Here is a 2,693-nt window from a genome sequence, read left to right as displayed (position 1 = left end):
GTAAGCAGCAAAATGTTGGGTCTTGTTTGTTTAGCCAGTTTGTTAGTCTATGTCTTTTTATTGGGGAGTTGAGTCCATTGATATTAAGAGNTATTAAGGAAAAGTAATTGTTGCTTCCTGTTATTTTTGTTGTTAAAGTTGGCATTCTGTTCTTGTGGCTGTCTTTTTTGGGGGGTTTGTTGAGGGATTACCTTCTTGTTGTTTCTAGGGCGTGGTTCCCGTCCTTGTATTGGTTTTCTTTCTGTTATCCTTAAAAATATGGAACGCTTCACGAATTTGCGTGTCATCCTTGCGCAGGGGCCATGCTAATCTTCTCTGTATCGTTCCAATTTTAGTATATGTGCTGCCGAAGCGAGCACCCTTCATTCATTTCTTTACCCAAGCCTCCATCTCTCATAGGAATTCCCTGCTAACCCACAAGCCACTTCTGCCAGAGATGGAGGTGGACTGACGTCAAATCTTCAGGTCTTCTGTTTTTTCAGAGTCAATCACCCAATCATCCTCAGCTCTATATCAGATCTTCTGGGGTGACCTCTTTTTGTTTTGTGTCTGCATTCCAAGGAAACTCATTAAGCAGGTGATAGTGAAACACTCTGATTTCCTCCCTCCCGCGAACCCCCCCCCACACACACACACTACTAGCCTATCCCTATTCCTAAGAAGTACCTTGTATCTGGAACCCCAAGAGGCCACATCTACCTTGTCCTCAGAAAACTTACTGTCAGGAAACACATAGCTACCACTCTTTCCTAACAGTGATAGAGGAAACAGAGACCAGGAGAAAACAAAATCACCTAATAAGGATAAAAACAAATATTAGCACGTAGAACTCAAATCTTCACAAACCCAGATGCTTAAAACCAATGTAAAAATATAATCAATAACATCCAGGGCAATGGGTCTCAACTAGAGCCCAGTAACAATACCATAGTAGGTCTTCAAAATTACAATACAACTAAAGCACAAGAAAAAGATGTGAAAACCACTTGTATGAAGTTGAAACAGGTCCTTAAAGAGAAAATAAATGAATTACATAGGTATTACAAACAGTGGAAGGAAATAAATAAAATTGTTGAAGACCTGAAAATAAAGATAGAATTAAAAAAAAGAACACTGAGTGGATTCTGAAAATGAAAAATGTAGAAATCTGAGCAGGAACCACAGACACAAACTTCATTAGTCAACTATAAAAAAATGAATGAGAAAATCCCTTATATTGAAGGTACTATAGAAGAAATTAATATACTGGTCAAAGAAAATGTTCAGTATAAGAAATTCCTGAAATAAAACAATGAGGAAATCTAGAAGTAAACTATGAAAATATAAAAATCTAAAAATAGCAATAAGTAAACTATAAGAAAACCAAGTCAAATGCCCAGGTAATACTTTCAGAAAAGAAAAAAAAAAAAACATACAAGAAAATTTCCCTAAACTGAAGATGACTGTTAATGTACAGGAAGCATACAAAACACCAACTAGATGGACCAGAAAACAAAGTCCAGTCAGTACATGATAACCAGAATAATAAACATACAGAACAAGAGTAAAGGATATTAAAAGCTGCAAAGGAAAAAGACCAAGTAACACACAAAGGCAGACCTATGAGAATCCCATTTCACTTCTAGGTAGAGACTCTAAAACCCAAGTCTGAACAGATGTGCTGCAGTCTCAGAGAGACCAGATGCCAAATCAGCCTATTATACCCAGCAAAAATTTCAATACCACCTATGAAAAATAATATATTGCAGAATAAAACTAAAATTAAGTAATATTTATCTACATAGCCAACAGTACATGAAAGTCTAGAAAAACTCCAACCTAAAGAGGTTAACTACAGCGATGAAAACACAGGAAAGAGATAATCTCAGGCCCTTTGTCAGATGGAGGTTTGGTAAAGATTCTTTCCCAATCTGTAGGCTGCTAGTTTGTTCTATTGACAGTGTCCTTTGCCTTACAGAGGTAATTCAGTATCATGAGGTCCCATTTATCAACTGTTGATCTTAGATCATGAGACATTGAAAATTGCCTCCTATAGCAATGCATTCAAGACTATTCCCCACTTTCTTGTCTATGAGATTTAATGTATCTGGTTTTATGTTGAGGTCATTGATCCCTTTGGACTTGAGTTTTGTGCAGGGTGATAAATATGGATGTATTTTTACACTTCTACATGTAGACATCTAGTTAGACCAGCACCATTTGTTGAAGAGGCTTTCTTTTTCCATCGTATGGTTTTAGCTTCTTTATCAAAACTCAAGCATCCAAAAATCAAGTATGTGGGTTTATTTCTGGCTGTTTGATTTGAATCCATTGATCAACATGTCTGTTTCTGTGCCAATACCATGTAGTTTTTATCACTGTTGCTCTGTAGTATAGCTTTAGGTCAGGGATAATGATTGCTCTTGAAGTTATTTTATTGTTCAGGATTGTTTTGGTTATCATGGGTTTTTTGATTTTCCAAATGAAATTGAGAATTGCTCTTTCAAGGACTATAAAAATTGGTGTTGGAATTTTGATGGGGATTGTATTGAATCTGTAGATTGCTTTTGGTAAGATGCCCACTTTCACTATGTTAATCCTGCCTATCCATGAGCACGAAAGATCTTTCCATTTTCTTATAACTTCTTCAGTTTCTTTCTTCAAGGACTTAAAGTTCTTGTCATACAGATATTTCACTTCCTTGGTTAAAGTTA

At 36.2% G+C, this 2,693-nt stretch overlaps 1 non-coding gene across 1 annotated transcript; it reads right to left on the bottom strand.

The window, feature by feature from the left end:
• Positions 1–252: 252 nt before the first annotated feature.
• Positions 253–359, bottom strand: LOC115029357. The gene has a single exon (XR_003834909.1). It is a non-coding gene; the product is annotated as a U6 spliceosomal RNA (small nuclear RNA).
• Positions 360–2,693: the final 2,334 nt, after the last annotated feature.

The sequence above is a fragment of the Mus caroli genome, chromosome 14 (assembly GCF_900094665.2).
Source record: "Mus caroli chromosome 14, CAROLI_EIJ_v1.1, whole genome shotgun sequence".
Taxonomy (NCBI): Eukaryota; Metazoa; Chordata; class Mammalia; order Rodentia; family Muridae; genus Mus; species Mus caroli.
Note: the sequence above shows the minus strand (reverse complement) of the source record. Positions and strands in the feature narration are given on the sequence as shown.